Source organism: Nyctibius grandis, chromosome 7, assembly GCF_013368605.1.
Source record: "Nyctibius grandis isolate bNycGra1 chromosome 7, bNycGra1.pri, whole genome shotgun sequence".
NCBI classification, from domain to species: domain Eukaryota; kingdom Metazoa; phylum Chordata; class Aves; order Nyctibiiformes; family Nyctibiidae; genus Nyctibius; species Nyctibius grandis.
Window position 1 is genome coordinate 51,779,234 of NC_090664.1, and position 20,394 is coordinate 51,799,627.

The window sequence follows — 20,394 nt, forward strand, 5'->3', positions numbered from 1 at the left end:
ATTTATTCAAGCATCATACAGTTCAATCATGTCAAGTTTCAACCAGTATTATCAGCACAGATCACTATTTGAATGGATTGCAGTTTTGTCCTCCTGACAGGTTGTTTTCCATCTTCTGGGGGATAAGTCAGGCTGCTATGCTCTACTGAATGACTGCTGGGGAGGCAACCCATATGAAATTTAAACTGATTATCAATCCATCTGGTTTGGACAACGATTCATTGTATTCCTTGAGTTCACTTTGGATTTTGTACCTGGAAATGGATGAGATCAGTAATAAGAAGTCTGCTTTGAGTTACTACCTAAGGATCTGCATTTCTACATGTAGCTGCAAGGAAGATGAGAATCTGAAGATTTCTTCTTAATGAAAGGGCCCTCACTGAAAGTACTAAATACTTTGCAGAAATAGCACTACAATCAGAATTATGGAATGTATTGTTATTGCATTTTTTCATTTATTTGCAGATCAATCTCCTATATTTATAACCATGGGTATGTCTAGCTAATATTCTCATTAACATAATTGTAACTGTTATGAGTCCATTGGACTTATTTGTCTCCTTTCATATGAGAGATGTGATGACACTAACACATGCTACATACAGCCAAAAGCATAGATAAAAATTCACCATGAAGTGACAGGGCTTTTCAGTCACCAGGTCCGAAAAGTCAGACTAGCATTGTAAATAAACCTGATCCTGGACTTCTGAAAAAATCAATTCCCATCATACAGCTTCTGCAAATCAAATAAACCCTTATTATCCTTGGTGCAGTTTTGCTACACAGCTGCAGAAAGGTAAATGATTGTAATTTCTTAATCTAGATTATTAATGATGCCTAAAATGAAGCAGTACCCAGATCATCTGCCCTTTGCAGTCTCAGCTTTGCATCACCAACAACTAAGATAAATCACACTGAACAGGTCTGAAAGGGGACACTAAGCGCCTTGAGTGAGAAGCCAAGTTTTCTCACACTGAATTCCTAGATGTTACTTGATGGATTAGGGGCTCTGGACTGTCTCCAGATACTGGCTTTCTGTTACTGCTTGATGAGATTTAACAAATTTTTTTTTTCAGAAGTCAAGGTATTTTGACTATAGCTTCTCCAACAAAAGCTGCCATGTAGGCTTTCTTTTAGGGTAGTTTCAGGTATTTTAGGATAGAACTGTGCAGTTCCTGCTTGACTTGGTAAACCTGCGCCCAGCTTCAGCAGCTGAACATCTCCCACACTGCTCACATTTTTCAATTCATAGTTAACTTCTGAGGTACAGAAGAATGTCATTATCACCTTCTACTTAGTTCTCTACAGATGGGACATGTGGTTAGTGCAGCTGTGAAAGAAACCCTATAAACCCAACTCTGTACTAATTCTATACATTACTTTTCACTGTCTTATTCCCTTTTCTCTTTGCGCTATTGAATCAATTAGTTGGATGTTCGGCAGCATGGAACTGGAATGGTGAGTAGCGTTGCTATAGCCCAAGACATGCATCTATTTTGGAGAAAGAGTTTCATAGCTCTGCCTTGTGCAATAAGAGAAAATGAGTCTCCAAAGTCTCTGCAGATCATTTAGGGCAATAACAATACTTAGCAGCTACATCTCCTTTCCTACTAACCATTATCTTAATTGAAATAGAAGAGTTTGATTCTTCTTTCTCTGCTTTACAGCTCCCTCAGCACCACTCGCACCGTTCAGCGCTGTGAGCCACAATGTCCCAAGGGGCACCTAGTGAAAGGGATGATCCTTAAGAATTCTTCCATTCCCCAAAACGTACATCTCTGGAGTCACTTTACAGCAAATCTAGTTCACACCAGAGGCAGCTGTATGCCACAGAAGCAGCAAAACCCTTTGGTCCTCTCTGCCCTATGAGAAGGAATGAACACACCGGGACACACCACAGGAGGAGTCCCTCTGCTACTGCCAAGTGCAATGTCACGGGTCAGCCTTGTTCAAGGAGGATTGTTTGTTTTCAGCACCAGTCAGAGAAAATAACCATCCACTTCCAAGAAAAAGGGATATCATTCAGCCCAGCATCATGACAGGGAACACAATCCTGCCTCCCCATCCAGAGACCCACCTAACCCAACCTAACCTGCCCTGACCTGATCAGCTTCAGAGAGAATATGGTCAAAGCATGAGCTCAGAGTTTATTTCAGAAAGTTGTTTATATTCATTCACTTACACCCACTAACAAAAAGACAAGATTAAGACACTGTAGCAACAAGTAAGTGTCTTTTAAATGGCTTTGGTGTCCTGGGACCCAGAGACTATTCATTTCCATCGACCTTGATAGGACAAATCAGGACAGTTTTCAGATACAAAGATCATTATGGAATACGTAATTTCTTCCAAGTGTAAAAGCTGTCTTGGCAGTTGCAAGAAATGTCAGTTTAAATGTTTGTCTATAATTTTCCTATCACACACAGCACTATATTTGGGTTACTTTACTATTTTATCAATGTTTACAAAGTTTACAATGTGACAAAAATAAGCATGAAGTTTAATGGAATTAACTGACAGGTAACACAAAAACACTGTCAAAAAACATGATATTTAATAGCTTTGCAAAACACATTTGGGAAATGATAGTGAATCCTATATATGGGCACATGATTTTGTCTGAAAAAAGAATAAACAAAAGTGAACTGCACTTAAATGTTTTTGAAGAAAGCTGCGAAATATACACTGAAGCTGGCAAATTCCACTCCTGATCATCTAAAAGCCTGTCAGACATAATCACTGTATTTTTCTTTAGCAGAAGATTACAAATTCTCCCACTAGAAACTAACATGAATAAAAGCAAAATAGAAACCTACACATAAATCAGGATTTTAGGAAGATCAAGAGAATTTGGTCAGCCGAGGAAGAATGAGTGATGAGATAGGGAGGAGGGTTTTCATGCTAGTGTTTTAAAGGCAGATGGCAAATAACATTTTTCTGAAAAACCTTATGTTATCAGTTTATTTCTTCTTTTCCTTACACGCTGAGGATTAAGAACTGATTTGAAAGATCTCCTTTGAAAAGCTAAAACTACTAATAAATCTCAAACATTTTACGCTTGCTCAGGAAGCCGGGATTTTTCCAGTTTTCCGAGATTTGTGAAAGATCAAAGTGGGACTTTTTGGCCAAGTCTTTTAAAATTCCTGGGTACAAGTTTCATAATTCTATGTAGTTTGAAGTATTTTGTTTCAGCATTTGACAACACTTCTACATCTCTGGATCAGTCTATTTTCTCATCACAGCTTCTCTCTAAGCCAAGGCACTCTCTCTCCCTATGTTCCCATAGATAAGACCAACAGACATGCTGAACTCTTGCTTTGAACATAAGAAAAGGAAGCTGCTACTGGAATATGCTCTCTGAGAATGCTGCAGCTTGTAATCCTCATTTTCTTTGCTTCCAAAGGACCCCAGGTCTGTTGTTCTTGAGGGCACATGAAAATCCCATTGAGGGTGGTCTTTACAGGGCTTCAGAGATCCAAGGTGTGTGTTTGCACATAACGGTTGAGATGATCCGAAGGAAATGTGAGAAGGAGAAATCTGTTTTTTTGTAGATAGCTATTTTAGTGCCAAAAAAGGCTTATCCTAGTTTGCTAGTGCTCTTTCTTGTCTTAATTTGGCTGAATTTTTAAGTAACTGGTGGGGTGCCAGGGAAAGGTGCTTGTTAATGTGCATGTAGGAATTAGAAATGAAAAAACAGTCACCTGAAGTGCACTATTATTACCCCGAAATGCAGTGTCTGGCATGTCTTACTGCTTAAATATAACTAAGCACTTATTACAAGTGCAAGTTTTCTTATTTCACACAAAATCAAACTTGGAAAGAATTTAAAAAAAAAAAAAAGAAAAAAACTTCTTGTTTACTCCTAATTCTTCTTTTGGCTAGGGTTACAAGAAGCAATCTCTTTATCCCCGAGGGATGCCACTTCTGCAGCACATTGCAAAAACAAAATCCCACCCCCACATAACAGAAAAGAACACAGTGTTAGCACAATTAGACTCACACTTCAGTATTTCCACTCTTGGCATTCATCCTTTGCAAGTTTTGCCACATTATTAGAGACATTAGTAGTTGCTAATACACATGGGTGTAATTAAGAGAGAGCAAAGAAAGGATTCACAAACAAGTAGATGAGTTTTGAATTTGGAGAGGGTATAAAAGCTGAGGTACTTATTCCTTTTTCTGTTTAAGCTGTGAAAGGAGAGTATAGACTGATTAGTATGAAGGGTCTTGCAGCAAGGCTTGTAGCATAGACATAAAAGTGGATTAAAGAGGGGAATTTCCTTTACGCTTTATGCTGTTTCTCTTTTTACAGCATTTATGTCTGCTCTTCAAGGTGAGGAATATGTTTTCATTTGGATCTGTATGAAAATATTGTTGACATAGAGGGCACAATTCTACAGACCACTGAAGTCATCAGAAATTACTGGTAGAAAAAATTCAGTGCAAATTTTTTTAATCTCAGCCCAAGAGACCTTGAAGATTTTCAGCCAAAATTTTACTAAAATAATTTAATTTCCTCATAACCTACTTTTCATCTATAAACAGCATCTATGTTCCCTCTTTTGGAGAAATTCCATTTGTGTCTATTTCCAGCAGAACATTTTAAGAGCCTCACTGGGAATTACCACATAATGAATAAATGCCAAAGCTGAGCTGAGGTGCTGAGTTTGCCTCCAAAGCCATCTTCTCATGCTTTCCAGGGACATTGACACCATTCTGATTTTACTTGGGACTCCAGAGGAAGCCTTGAATAGAATTAATTTAAGACAAGAGATTCTGCCTTGTGTGCTACCCAGGGGCCTCAGGATTTTTATTGAGGTCACTAGGCAGTCATGAATACACATTGAATACGAACAGTTGTCCAAACGGCCTATCTGAACAAGAATAGCTGCTATATTGTGTTTTCCCTGCTAAAAAATGAAGAGTTCCCCATTTTTTATGTGGGACTCTGGATAGAAACAGGTTTGGAGGAGAGCAGAAAAGGGTATAAGCCTGAATTCTCCTTTTCTTCTCATTGAAAAAAGTTCAAGGGTATCTTCCCTGGATACAGATGGCTATAGGAATGAGTTCATGTAGCAACTCAAACACACAAAGCAGGCTGAATCATGGAGAGATCCAGTGCATCTCTGTTCAGACAGTAAGGTAGGAGCATGGGATGACTGGTTCAGCTATACATGTCAATAATTCAACCATCTGGAGGATTTGCTCTCCTCTTTAGGAACAATGGGCACTCAGGAAGATGAATTGCTCTTTTCAGAAGCAGTAAATACCTCTTTCTCCAATTAATTTTTTTAAAATAAAGGGCTGACATAGATTCAAAGCTACTTGAGTGTGCCCTTCGTAGCCACCTTTTCTGAGATCTACAATTTGCATATCTGGTTATATGCCCTTAAAAAGGGGGTGAATAAACTGACAGTGAAATCTAGACATTGTCTACTAATTTTGGAGCTCATATGGGCACTTAATTCTAACCACATGAGCAGCCCCATTGAGTTCAAAATGCATTAGCCCGGTAATGTCTTAACTTAATCACACCGAAATATTGTTCTCTATCACAGTCTGAGCAATTGCTGTGAACTGGTGGATAATTGTAGGCAATTTCAACAGTACACGCAAACGTACTCAACTCTTGCAAGCAAACGTCAGAAGGGAATAGCAAGAAACCTATCCTTACCAAACTTCTCAAGATTTCCTTGAAAATCTTCAGATCCAAGCACCAGTGGCTTTCACGAAATCAAAAGCTTGATTTTAAATGCAGTTGTGTCAACAGGAGCTCTCTGCCGTCTACCAAGGGACTTTATGTCCCTGCACTAAATTTTGGGGTCTCCAACTGCAGTGATTCTATAAGATCTGAGTAAGTATGAAGTATTTCAACTCCGTCAGAAACAAGGAAACACTTGATATGTGGACCTTTTCCCTGCAGCGCTGCCTGAGAAAAATCTTTTGGGGCACCAGGACTAACAACTTGATAAGGAGTTGATAACAAAACCAAATCCAGTGGTAATTAACAGGAAGATAAGACATTTGCAGTATGGCACTGTTTGCTTCCATAACAGCTAGGAATAATCATGAATAAATCATGAAGCAGTTTAGGAGTGTTCATATATTTGAATTACAGCATGTTTCCTAAACTAATTAAGAAATATTCATCCAAATTATTTGGACTCTGGCATATATTCCATATTGGCCATGTCAGCATTATACATATTTTCCCCCTGAACCTACAGAGTATCGACAGACTAGTTTGCAGGCATATGTATTCCACATTGTCTGCCTAGCAGACCCTAAATGAAAAAGGAATAATTTTCTAGAGATGTTTTGTCTATGGATTTGCGTCTCTCCCCAGATTATTAGATCTTTTTCACCCCCAGTTCATAATATCCAATTACCCTGCTAGCCTGTGCTCAATTATTTAAAGCCTAGCCCTTGCTTATTGAATTTTATAGTTTAATATTAATAGATCAAAGGTTAACTCGCTCAATATTACAAAATGAGTCACTGGCTCAGTAATACATAAGGAGTCAGGATTATGTTGAGCTCCCCCGATATTAGTAATTGGGCTTTAAAGAAATAACAGAGAGCAGCAAATGCCAGTCACAGCAGGGTACAAAGGAGAAAGTCAATATTTACAGATGTGAGTGTCTCCTACCTGAACTGCAGACAGATCTGAGCAGGTTCTACCACCTGCTGAATGGTTTTCACCTGGAGCTTGATAAAGTCAACAGAGAAGCTTCAAGATTTCAGTGGATCAGATCAGGGCCAAGGAAGAGATATCAAAAAGGCAATATTTCATCCAATTAAACCTGAATACTCTTAACACCACGATAGGCAGTGTATCATTAGATGACTGTCCCAGCTGCGTGGGCAGGAATGATACAGGCTTATCCTCAATCAGGCAGGAATACTACCGAGTTAATTCTCCATTTCTCATCTGTTTCCCCTCACATTTTTTATGTGTTAAGGATATGGCAGTGATAATGCTGTAGGCTTTTAAGGATACACAGGATGCAATGTGCACAGGGCAAGATGACTTCATTTTTATTAGACTAACTGATACAGTCAGGAAAAGCATAAAATCTTTTGATCATCTGTTACATACCTATAGGGTAAATGGGCTGCTTGCCATTGTATGAGAGAGGAAGACAAACTAGAGGGCCAGCAGCTTTGATCTTCCAGATAATGATAAAGGAAAATCCCAGTCCCACTAGCCCTGGTGCTTTATGAAGTGTTCAGAGCCTTTACTTTTATTTTTTTCTTTTTTTTTTTCTTTAGGTTCAGATGTAAAGTCAGGTTACTGAGGAACTATTTGAGCCTTGATAACCATCCACAGGCACTGCTGTCCACAGTAAGTACAGTGTAATACAAGTTATTTTCATCTCAGTGGAAGAAGCTTAAGCCTAATTATCTAACATTTACCAGGACTTAGAGTGCTCCCAACACAGTTATTTCTGCTATTCTATTCTTTTCAGATACAGAGAGTAGCATTTTATGGCTTGGTAACTGAACATAAGTTTAGACCAGCTTCCAACAGCCTTTTCCCTGTTTTTTAAGAGGGCATTTTTGGCAGTTTGGATTAATTTTACACAAGAAATTACTTTTTACAGTAACTGTAAACCACATCACCCTTTTCCCAACATTTCAGAAACAATTCCTCCCATTTAAGCAAATAGCAATTTTATTATTACTGAAATCAGGATTTCAGTTCATGCTTCTCTTTTCCGTGTAAGCATGAGCTCAGGGTAAATAGCTTCTTAATAGAAATTGTTCTAATGACTCTCAAATGGTGGGACTCACACAGAGCTTATCTGAAGACCAGGATTTAAGAAATCAAATCTCTTCTATGACTCAAATTATTAGGCCAATTATTCTAAAAGCCAGAACATTCCTAACAACCCAGTTGTTCTCAATACTTATTGTCCAGGGTAGGAGCTCAGGTCTGCATAATAAATGAAATCATTCCCTGTTGCAGATGATCCCTGTACTTGCAGAACTCAGTACCTTTTAGGCTTTTAAAACCACCATGCTCCTTTTAAGCCAAACAATTCCAATTATTATTAGCGCTAGCATAATTGCTTGCAATATCTTTTTAACACCCACACTGAACACAACATTTTGGCTAACAATAGCCTTTTACCTGGAGTTTGCTTTTGAAGGAGTGCAAGCTTTTAACAGCAAAGTGAAACAAACAAAAGAATAGTTTTGAATTCATGGAAGAGCACTAAGTCAAACCAAACCATTTTAAGAAGCTGAGTTCAGTGACACTCAGACTCAATTATCTACTAAGAGGTGAACCTAAGCCTCCCAAGGTATAGAGCATTCCCGCTTCCAAAACAACAACACGTTATCAGTCTATATGAAAGCTGACAGCAAAAGAAAACAGTTGTTGTGCAGCAGACAGTAGGATTCAAAGCACTTTGTCCAGCTCTGAGGGCTGAGAACTAACTGGGTCACACCAAGATCAGCGGTTAGTAACAGCCAAGAGCAGAGGTGCCAAGAGGAGGCAAGCAGGCAGCATTTACCACAAGGATATTCCTGCCCTCACAGAGTCTCTGTGTTTTCATTGTGAGCCTTGCCTTTGTGTGTGGGATTTTGTACTAGTATTCTCTAGCTTTCCTTCCCTCCAGCAGAAAAACATCAAAACAAAATACCTTCTTCACAGAGCTGTTACTGCCTGGCTCCTCAGCAGAGGCAGAACTGCTATGCCTTACTTTGAAAATGCCATCAAAAATCCAAGGAAAACCATTCAGTTCATTGTGCATCTTGGCAGGACACCCTCAAGTCTGCAGCCTTCCTGGCACCTCAGCACGAGGAGAAATGGAGATGCTTACTTGACAGATACCAGCCTCTGTGCAGGAGGAGCACGGACCCAACAGCCTGGGTCATCCGTGGCTCCAAAGAAAGCAGGCTATTGGCAAATCACCCTCTGGGACAGCTGTTTTGAAAAAGATTAGCAGGGAAAATCCAGTCTGACTTCTTTTGTGGTTTTTTGGACTTGTCCTATGGCTGTCAGCAGGCTGGGTACCATGCAGAATTGGCCCTTGGGCTATGCAGGGCCATGCCCTAGGGCTCCTCATAGCTCTCGCTTGGCCTCCAAATCCTGCAGGAGATGATGGTTGGTACCAGGTGGCCCTACAGGCTTCTGTAATGACACTTGTACCCCCAACCTCCTCTGCCCTCAGTTCCCCAAATCCTCAGTGGTCATTGCAAGCTACCAGCCCCTTGTGATCTTGCAGAAGGAAATGGCATGAAGTGAGGTGGACCTTTCATAATAATTTATGATTGCAGGAAAAGATAAGAATTTATCTAAAACCATGAGCCCAGCTTTGATTATTTAGGTGCTTTTTGTCTTCTCATCTGAAACAGAGTCCTATCCAAATTATGGCTCCATATGTGCAGACACAGTCTGTTATATTTCTCCTTCTATGAAGGGAAAGTTGTTGTTCTTAGATGAATGCCATCAGCAATGCCAAGCAGTATCCTTGTTGGGAAAATATTGCCTTATTTCTGAGGAAACAGGTTTGCCTTTAACAGACCAGGACAGTTTTGTGTAACCACTGACTAATTTCAATAAGATTTCTACAATAATTATCCTCTTTTCAACTCCAATTTCCAAGAACTCCACCAGCAGCAAATCCTTATCAGTTTATATACAATTGTTGCTGGAATTTCCTTTACATCAGCAACACATACCTAATTATTTTTAGTAATCTCATTATGTAAAACACTTCAGTGACCAGGACCTAAAATTAACAAGGTTTTGGGAAGCCAAAAAATAAAAGACCATTGTATCTCATTTGACTTTACTGAACTCAATTTACTTTTATGAGATTCACTTTAAGCTATCATTTTTACCCACTCATTTTATTATTAATTTTTTTGAGTTACCAAATAATTCTTGTCATGTAACTTCTGCTATTTTGCTGACATAAGTGCTGAGAGTATCGCTGGAGACATGCTTCTGGTAGTCTCCTATAATGAGATGATTCTGTCATCAGGGAGTTTGGAGATGCTGCTTCCAGGGCTGACAAACTGGAGGCATTTCAGTTCACGAGAGGCAGTCGGGGTATTATCAAACACTTCCTAGTCCTTGCACAACACCCCACAACATCAACCCCATCACACAAGTGCTCTATGCTGCTCTGGGGACAGCTGTGCTTCCAGTACACCCTAATGAAGCTGCTCCATCACTACTCATTTCAGCTGCTGTAGCTCAAGCACAGAAACACCATGAAGGAGGCACAGATACAAGTGCCCTTCTGCTATTATTCATAGATGTGCTCATAGTTAAAAGTCCTCAAATGGATAAAAATATTTATATGCATCCAAATATCAGACAACTAGTGAGAGAAAGCATAGAAATACTTACGGCCATTTAGTCCTTCCTTAAGCCTAGAGGCAATGTCAACAAGAGCTAAAGAGTGGGAAGATTAAAATGATAGATCCAAGAGGAATCCAAGAGATTCCTACCAAAAACCCATTTCACAGCACCACTGCAGGGAAAGACAATCTATATTTTGCAAAGCGTGGGCCATACTCTGAACTGTCTTATAACAATCTCCTCAGATAACAGAGGTGGGACAGCAGGGGAAAGAAGTACCATACTAAGTTATTTCTTTCTGTTGCTACAAATCAAGAGACTTATTTATACATTTTTCATTCTTTAATATTTGCTTGTTGCATACTCAGCATCTCCTAAAAAGAAATCAAACCCAAGGTCTGGAGAAAGATAAGCAAAGGACAACAGCCCAGCAAAATCAGTAGCAGCTTGTGAACCAGGAGTTCATCTCTCAAGCTTTCAGGACTAGTCCTGGCAATAAAATGAGGAGAAGCAGGAAAGAGCCCTCATCCACGCTGGGAGACTCGAAGGCAAACTGGGGCTTGAGGCTAGTTGTGCCTCTAGGGAGATAGGAGCAGAGTCCATGGGAGGGACAGTTTGACTCTTTTGTTTTGTTTGCGTGGTGGTTCTCTCCGCACAGTGGCTACCCTTGATGTTAATGGCATGGGAACAGAGCAGTACCTCCTTGAGTTATGTTACAGCTGCTGCTGATTGCTGGAAATTGTCTCTCATTCAAAATAGCTGCTTTCCAGCTCATGCTGAGCTCCTTGTTTGGAGTTGCCCTGTGCTCACAATTGACATCAGTAAACACAAGCATTTTCAGGGAAGAAAAAGCATGTGAAGGTTGGGTGGGATGTGGCTCTCCTCCTCCCTCACCACCAGGCTCTTCACATCAGGCCCTGAACATGTCAAACTAGTGATGCTTTTTGAAAGATGAGGCCTCATGTTCTGAAGTTAATGGAGCCAGGTGTATTACAACAAAGAAAGAAAAGTCATCAGGCCTGATTTATGTCTACCGCTGGAGTACTACCAGTGACAGCAGAAGATTTAGGAAGAAGCAGTGTGGTTAAGGTCTTCTCAACCCACCTAGATAAGAGACACTGGAAAAGTCCCAGGGCTCCTCCATGATACAGAAAGACAGCAGTACAGGAAAGGAAGTGAATGCAAATTAACTTTGCCCCTGGGAAGGCAAGACACCAAAGACTAAAGCAGCTTTGCTGAGCTCATATGAAGGACCATTAGCTATGAACTATGTAGGTCCAGAAGTACTGTCAGAAGACAGTGAGTCTGTTGTAGTGGCTCACGGGATGGTGCAATTAGAAAGACCATCCTGCTCTAGCATTGGTCTATGGAGTGTTTAGCATTAAACTGATCGTTCTTTCTGACCATTTCCTACACTGCCAAAATTAAAACTCCAGCTCCATTGCTCTACTGTTTCAGTCATTCCCTCCCAAAAGAGCATACACCAACAGAAGGCTTTGCTATCCTGCTCTATTGCCAGCCCTTTCTCACACACCGCCACATATACATATACACACTGTCTCTCCAAAGAGTCAGAGAAATTCAGCCCACTCATCAAAAGGAGCCTCGCAACCTACTAGTCAAAATCTCACATAGTCTGAATCATCAGCTGCTCTTGCTCCTGGTCCATGTGGGCTTCCTTTGTGGAGCTGTGCAGGAATAAGATACAGTATCTCAGTGGGAAGAAGAAAAGGAGGAATATCTGGGGATAATAGGGAAATATGTGAGGATAATGTCTTCTCTATTAGGGGAATATCACACAGAAGGTAGACCAGGAAACATTGTTATTCTAGAAGTTATTTCATTATTTCAATTTAATTTAATTTAATTCATTAAGCCTCCCTTCCACATATTATTATTTTTCAGATCCCACAGAGCCAGAATATTAATCTATCATCTTGATAAGCAGCACTATGACATCACATATGGAGATGGGAATGCAGCCAACCAGCCTAACAAGAGGCACCTGAAGTATTGGGTCAGACAACTCAGAACCAGCAAATCTCCTTTAAAATAAGAACTGGAGTAAGGAGGCAAGTTCCTGCATGATGAGGGGTGCAAACAGCTAGGTTTTCATCAAGGGAGAAGGCAGTCTGTGAAAGAAAGAGGAAGAATATATCTTTTTTTTTTCTAAAAATAGGTAGAAATCCTGTTCCATGAATAACTTAGAAAGATGTTGAAGAAAAGGCATAAATGCACAAAATTGAAAGTAGCACTGCATTCATTAGCAGGGAAACTAATAACTGTTTCTACATATGTTATGAGGGGTAAGTTAGTCCCTAAACAGGCTCCCAGGTAGTAAAATGTCATTAATAAGGATGGGTTTCAGTAACAAGCTATACAGAAAAGTCCTCTGTATTTGAAAAACTTTGTCTTTTTCCACCTGGATCAAGTTCAATCATCTTTTCTCTTTCTCCAAATTAAAACGGATAGAACAGAACAAAAATCATAGAATGGTTTGGGTTGGAAGGGACCTTAAAGATCATCTATTTCCAACCCCCCTGCCACAGGCAGGTACACCTTCCACTAGACCAGGTTGCTCAAAGCCCCATCCAACCTGGCCTTGAACACTGCTGGGGTGGGGGCACCCACAGCTTCTCTGGGCAACCTGTGCCAGTGTCTCACCACCCTCACAGGAAAGAATTTCTTCCTAATACTTAATCTAAATCTCCCCTCTTTCAGTTTAAAACTGTTCCCCCCCCTTGTCCTATCACTACCTGCACTTGTAAAAAGTACCTCTCCCACTTTCCTGTAGGCCCCTTCAGGTACTGGAAGGCTGCTATGAGGTCTCCCCAGAGCCTTCTCTTCTCCAGGCTGAACAGCCCCAACTCTCTCAGCCTGTCTCCATAGCAGAGGTGCTCCAGCCCTCTGATCATCTTCGTGGCCCTCCTCTGGACTCTCTCCAGCAGGTCTTAATCTTAATGTACAGCTTAAGAGAGGATACAAATTCCTTTTCTAAGTTAAAAATTTAAGCGCATGGGAAAGGGAGCAATATGAACTTTCATAAAAATGCAAAGAGATTTGAGCAGAGAAGCTTTGCAATAATAATTTCAATCAGGTGGGCAGAATAAATACACAAAAACAATGCATAAAGAAAGTACAGCAAAAAGACGAACACAAAACTTAAAAGCATGCAGTACATTATCTGTAGGAGCAAAAAGAACAGGAAACTGATATCACAGGGAAAGGGGTGAGAGTTATCCTTAAAGCAGAACAGGATCAAAGTCAGCACAGGTCTGTAGCATTATGTCGTATTAATAAGATTTACTTGAGCATGAGTGACTGGCAAAAGCAGGTGAAGTGGGATTGAATTGTTACATGAACCTCAACAGAATTATTATCCAGCTGCAGAAGGCTGACAAAAAGTTGTCAGGTTCAACTCAGTTATGGTAGCCATGGACTCAAAAGACGATTGTGACACAAAACTTTTCCAGCAAAAAAGAAGTTATATCCTGACTTTTAAAATAAATAAATGGATAAATAAATCAAAACCCACCATTCTCTTTGCAGGAGAAGAAAATAGGGTTATAACTTTCATCTCAACATTTCATTGAATTAGCCAGGTCAATTAATAACGCTAAGAAATGGAAAAATAAAAGACTGCAATAAAAAATATTGCAACAGTAGTCCAGAAACTTTTTGGAACAACATCAGATAACCTACGCATAGCGAATATAACCAGAACATATACCCTTACATGCATCTTAGATCTAGAAAAGTCCCTCTTTGATCTAGAGAAAGATGACTTCACTAAGAGAGAAAAGTATTAGTGAGTGCTGGTTTGAGAACCACGGTTTGTGCTGATGCCTTTTGAATTCATGACAAGGAGAGCCTCCCCTGTGTTTTCAGGAAACCTTGCTGAGGAAGCTCTGAGCATCCTTGCGCTTAGTCCCTGGTGGAAGACAGAAAATATTTGGCTTCAGCTCAGTCTGAAGGAGGAAGGAGAAATCTCTCTATGCCTTTTACTTTTATTAAAGCTGGTAAATTTAAAACATGGAATGGGTTTTTTCCTTTTAAGCAAGCTGAAGGTTACTATTTCCCCACATATGCCATGCACTATATTTATCCATAAATAACTACAGAATGCACTAACATCTTGAAGCTCTAAGAAAAGTTGTAACAGGTTTTTAAAAAAAAAAAGAGAGACATAAAGATAGCTAACATAGTATAAACATTAGAGGTAGATTGCTTGTAGGTTTATAATATGTATTTAACTCTGCCTGTAGTTGAGACAATGATTTTGAAAGTCCCTCTCAAAAACAGGAAAAAAGACTTATGCCATTTGGGAACCAATTCAATTTCTATTGCGCTCCCTGGTATTTCAAGGAAAAGCAAATGGTTTCTCAAGGGACGTGTAAAGCAGCAGAATTAAAATTGTATAGATCACCTTATCCAGGGCAATGTAGATAGATCTACGCAGGGCCAACTGCTCCAGAGTAAATTCACTTCACTATCAGCCACACTGAAATTTCTCTAAATGCTCACCAGTGTAGCAAGGAACAGAAGAGAGCCCAATGCCAAGTACCAGAGCTGTATTTTTCTAAGGCGCAAAAACCAACCAACCAAACAAACTCAAAACCCAAACCATATCAACAGGACTTAAAGCCACACAGACTTCAAACCTGGACTGCAGATTGATACAAAAATAGATACCTGGCAGAGACACATTCTTTACTCTTCAACACTTGCAGGAAGAAACATGCAGAATGTCAATGTTTATACCAAATGTTAACAATAGTTGGACATTGTCATTTCAATGAGACCTGTAGAGTAGGGAAAATGGAAGAGGTCCCCGATGTCTCTATGAGAGGTCTCCCAGGGACCAGCAAAACCAGAAGGTGCTGTTTTACTTCCCCCTCCATGCAGAGTTAGCATAGGTGAGGGGAACACCCAGGAACAAACCAGGCAATACAGAGCAAAAGAGGCCTCACAGGGCAACTCTGTGTGGTGCTCCCACAACATCACAAATGCACTAAGAAAGTCCCATTGAAGGACAGTGACAGAAGGAGCCCTTTCTGGTGATGAGAAGTGCTGAGCTGTTCCTCATGACCTTCAGGATACCCATCCTGAGTGTGCCCTCTCCACGTGCCCTTGCTCATCAGAGTTGCTGAATGACATTTTAAACAAAACAAAAACAGAAGGCTCTCCAGCTGCTGAGAGGACCTGAGAAAAGCTTCTTGTGCAAAGTACTGTTCCAAAGTGATAATCATTCAAAACTTCTATGCTGCAGGAACCGTGACCTCTTAGCTTTCATGCATGAGCTGCACAGTAACTCCCACCCTTCACCTGCTCCTACTGAACTTTTGTAGTCTTTTCGTCCAACTCTAAATCAAGTGTTTGCCCTCCAGAGTCTCTCAGAAATCAAAAGCGAGCTATGGAGCAAAGCCATTGTGTTTTGCTGAGGTTGTACAACTGACAGCTTGCAGTCTTCTCAAGAACAGAGGTGTAAAACTTTAAAGTACCTTGCAAGTGCAATGTGGCTGCTTCACGTGCTTTGATCTTGCTGCTCCATGTTTCCAGCTGAGCGAGTGGCATATACAGCAGGAAGGGGTGAGATATTGCCTCTAAACACAATGGGAGCAACAGTATGACATGAGCCAGTGTTAAATCCTGTCCTCTGAATAACTGATGCAGTTGCTTAGTGGTTGTATACACACCTTGCCCCTCAGAGCAGGTCTTGGCTCTCCATCAGTTTTTATGTGACCCTGGCACCATTTTGCAGTCTAGAAAGAGTTTAGAAATAACAACAGGTGACATTATTCACAAAGGTTCCTTTTCAGTTAGGAAGGAGAAAGATTAAGGGCAAAGAAGATTGGCAGGAATCCTTAAAGTCATCCTCCCTGTGCCCCAGCAGTGGCTAGACAGGGATGAGGAAACAATCTGAAGGAAATATCTTCTGTTGACAGTTTAATCAACACAAGGCTGGCATAAAGACATTAATGGATTACAGAAGTCATACAGGGGCCAGTGGATAAAATTATATGGGATGCCTTTTCCATTAATGCCTGGCTTAAATTCCAACCCAAGGTTTCCTAGCCCAGCTCTCAGGCTCCTCTGACCCATTTCTACACCCTTGATATGTACAGGGCAGTGGGGTGGGATGGCTGTCAGGGTGTGAGGGGTGGACTGTACAGGAGGGGATGACTGTCAGCCATGGGAAAAGAAAGGTTGGCCCCTCAACCAGTCCCTCCCTGTAGCCCATGACTTACCAGCTGGCCACAGGGAGACCAAGCACACCTTTCAGTAGCAATGCACTTTTCTTCACTGCCAAAGACTGGCTTTGGGTTGAACGTAGATAACAAAAGGGAACAAATAGGTCAGTGCAAGAGAAAGCAAAATAAAAGTAGGACAGGCAGATTCAGCCTACAGATCCTTTAAGCAGAAGTTAAACACGAATTTTATTTTATGAAATCCATTTAACTTGCAGCAGTCTTGCATGCCTGGAGAGCACCAAGAGAAGACGACAAGAAAGCCTTGGGACAAAGACACAGTTGCAAACAGGAAAGTACCCAGACATATGGCCCCTAAGAGAAACTACATCAGGCACTCCACAGTGATTCAATATGAGGTAAGATCCTCAAAATAAAAGTGAGAAAACTTCTAGGAAGAGTATAAATGTCTTAAAACCTTTTAAAATGTAAATCTCTGTCAGTTGAACAACTTGACCAGATAGGTACTTTCACTGCTTTTAGGAGGAAGATGTAACCAGCACAGATGTTATAGACAATGTTTCCTCCTTTGTAATTTAGTCTCACATCTTCCCAGGGTAAAGAACAGCCAGGTTCCAGCTGGCTCTTGTTCCTCTAGCAAATGAAATACAGGACAAATTTGCTGCATTCTTTATATATGCAGTCATTAGCCTTTTAAATTAGAGGAAGGAATACTTGAAAGGACACACTCTCAAGCACTTTTCCTATAGTTCAACTTTGTTTTTGTTTTCTCTTCATAGTTTGCAACAGCCTCTTAGGAGCTTAAAAATAAATGCTGCTTCATTTTCCTACCAAATGTGTCTTTTTCCATTTGTCAAACACTAATTCCCTGCACCCCTTGTGTTACTAATTAAGTTTAAAATTAACATGCAAGTAAACAACTAGAACCTCGTTTGTGCATCTGCATCATCAAAGACGACAGGAAAAGAAATGTTATGTCAAGTCCCTATGCTCACAGCACGTCTCTCAGAGCACAATGACAGTAAAATCAGTGACGTTTTGAGCCCGCTATTCCACATGGGTAAGTATAAACCACACTAAATCTTCAAGGCAACCTTCACTGATTCTCAGATGAAGGGAAGGGAGAAAGACGTTGGCTCAGAAAAGTCCACAAAAAGCTACCAAAAATTCCATCTGGCGTTTGCTTCTCCTGAAAATTTCTTCCCCTCTGACTAATGTATAAAGAGAAAAATATTTCCTGCAAGCCAATGGGCACAGCAGTTGACAGACAACCACCCAGGGAAGGTGCAGCTTGAAGTATTATAGAAAAAAAAAAAGAGGAGGTTTTAATGGTGTCAGAAAAAATAGCCTGTCATGCCCTTTTGTGCAGCACTGCTAATCAGCTGCCAACATGTAAGGAACTGAGACTATTTCATGTTCATACAACAAGTTTAAGGGACTGAATTTTCCCCTGCTCTATATGTTATTTTTCTGTACATTGAAAGGTGAGAGCTGAGTGCACTTTAGAATAACAAAGTTTGCTCCCACTTTCCACAGATTTAAAAAACAGGCAAAGCCCCAAATGGGAAAATCAAGCCCTGCATCATACTGTTTTTCTAAATACTTTACTTATCTGTAAATTTCTTTTAAAATATATAAATATATAAAACTGCACTTTCTAGTCTGATTGACTTGTACCGGGCATAGAGAAGTCCCAGTGGCAACCAACTCCCCAACCCTTTGAAAGCCTATTTTTTGGAGAGCAGAGAAAATTCCTTTTAATCTGTAAAGGAAGGGTTCCTTCCAACCCAAAGAAACCATCTGGAAATGACAAGGTTAAGGCAGATGTCTGAACTTCCTCTACTTACATGGAGGACATATGTGGACATGCTGCTCTCCACCAACGAGACACACATTTTTAGGCAGGTAAGGCTCTTGGGGGAGGTCTCAGGGCTTGTGTCACTGCTGGTATCTGAAATATGAAGCACTCAGATAGAAACTGGACCTTGAGGTCTCCTTTCCCTCTTTGATAATTATTTCCTCTCGCTAAGTCTAAGAAGGGCAGTGGCAACGGCTGTGATTACATGCATGAAGGAAGCATACTAATACAATTGAAATGCTAACGGCTCTAGACAACTTCCAAGAAGGTATTTTCTGCCAGTGAGCACTGAAAAAACACAGAGCAACTCTTTTCTGTCTCAGCCTACTCACAGGAGAGCCCATGAGCTGCTTCAACCCTTAGACACTGTTGTCCTCTACAGTGCACTAAATGAAGTATACACACACACAAAAAAAAACAAACCACTTTTGGTTTTATTGGGAAGATACATGCAGGAGGTGCTACCCACCGTGGATAACGGTGAGGGAATTAAGGTCATGAGTGACATAATCTGTCTGATTGGAAGTCTACTTTAATCCTCAAATACTTGGGACCAATTCCATCAACATTCCTGTTCCTACCTTCCTCCACTGACATATTCTGATTTCACTGGGACTTACCCACAGAGCAGAACACTGGGGCAGTGGCTCACAATAGTGGCATTTCCAGAAAAAATAATCTTTTACTAACAAAATGATAGAGATGTGACCTATGGAAAGTATTTTTTGTATTTCTGAATCTTTCAAATAAAGTTACAGCAGCTAACTGGAGAGGGAGAAGATTGAAAAGGCCTGATATCTTAAATGCAAATGTTTTTCCCATTTTGAATTAAATTCTTGATTGTTTTCCTTAAGTTCTGACATTCATAGGTTCAGCTGTCTCCCAAAGCAAATTTTATATCAGCTTCTCCCTCTCCCTGCAGTATTCATGGATTGTAACATCAGAAGAGATCAATTATAACATCAGCTCTTATCTCCTGCATCACCTGGCCACAGAATTTCTTGCCTTTATTGAAGATACTGCTGCATCAAGATGAATAATTAGCATTGGTCTAAAGCATATCCCTTCAGTATTTCATGTTATTTCTTAACTAAATACAGGCTATTTAGAAAAGCTCTAAGAGCTGTGCTTTATATTACCAACCCACCAAACCACTTCAAGCTTCTATCTCCAGCTGATTTATGCCTGTTTTCTGATGCAGAGCCATTTCCTTCAGCTCAGAAGGTGGCTTAATGCCTGTCTGGGTACCTAAGTGGCAATTCCATCCTCAATTAGAAAGTACTATTTCCACTACTCCACATGTCTGGAAAATGAACTGTTTGTAATATCTCTTCTGTACAGAACTGACGAGAAAGAAAATTTGGCAAGAGTTCTGCAGTTTCCTGCAACTCACACCAGAGGCTGAGGGTGGAAAACACAGTTATTAGTGGAGCTGGATGCCTGAAGAGATAAATTCAGTCCTCGTTCTAGCAGATTCAGGATGACAAGGACAGGAAAGCACTGTTATCAACTAGGCAAGGCTGGGATTTGAACGTGTTTCTGCCGAAGTGCAAGCTGACATCCTCCACCCAGACTCCACAGGTAATGCATACACATGCACACTGCTGTGTCCTCATTTCTATGCAGAGTGCAGAACTTACCATAACAAAGGGCTCAAATACCGCCACTTTCATTTCTCCTCTTGGAAACTGAATGCCACTTAAGTTCTTACAATTTCTATACCAGAAGTACATTTTCTAAGGGTTACAGTCACCTTGAGTAGGGGATGAAAGCAACAACAAACTCAGCTTCCCCATCATCATTTCATTACATACCTCAGTGTCAAACAGCCTCTGCATGATAGTATTCAGTCTGTACTTCAAAGTCCATATCAGAGTCCAGGGCAACCAGGTCTGACAGCTGATGCTGAGAAGCAGCCCAGGGGAAGAGGTGGTGCAGAAGGAGAGAAAGCAGCATCTGACAGGCTGGCATGGACAGCATCACCAAGGAGGTGATGTTATGGGAAAGCA